Raw genomic sequence first — 715 nt, 5'->3', positions numbered from 1 at the left:
TTGGCCTAGGCCATTGCACTTGCACTTTTCGGTCTGAGCCAAAGTTGCAAATCAGTGTGACCGAGTTCAACTCTCTGTGAAACCCTAGCAATCCCGGATGCACCGAACTGTGTCTCGATCTGACCAATTTCACTAGTTTAGACTCCAAAAGTTGCTTCGGTGTCACCGAGTTTAACAAATCGGTAGCTCCAAAATGCTTTTTGTGGAAAACTAAAACTAAGTTTTTGACTCATTTGTTTTGCAAAAGCTCTGCACTTTGTGATTCTCATCCACTCTATCTCATCTATAACTATTCATAGGGTCAGCAGTCAGTTTGCTTTGTCAGAATGTTAGATCAGAGTGATAGCCAAAACAAGTCAGAGGAGCAGATGAACCTGAGTGAGGGCAATAGTCAGAGGAGCCAAAACAAGTTTGCTTTGTTAGTATCCGTGTGTGTGTGTGGTGTGGGAGGGGGTGGGGGAGGGGTAGACAGCTGCCTAACTATAGAGGTAGAACGACTCGTATATGTGTTGAGAAGGAGAGACCCAGCTATGTCTTGAGGGAGATCGGTCGACATCCATACAGAACTGAAGGACGGGAAATAGGATGGGACAGAGAGAGAGAGGAGAGAGAGAGGGATGGAGAGGGGTAGAGTGCTGGATGGGTGATGGAGTTGCTTCTCAAAGATGGTGGGAGAGGCCTACTAGACAAACTGAGGGTGGAACTGCAATATTAT

The sequence above is a fragment of the Triticum urartu genome, chromosome 4A, assembly GCF_056163025.1.
Source record: "Triticum urartu cultivar PI428250 chromosome 4A, HENAU_Tu73, whole genome shotgun sequence".
Lineage (NCBI taxonomy): Eukaryota > Viridiplantae > Streptophyta > Magnoliopsida > Poales > Poaceae > Triticum > Triticum urartu.
The sequence above is the reverse complement of the archived record's forward strand: the minus strand, read 5'-3'. Positions refer to the sequence as shown.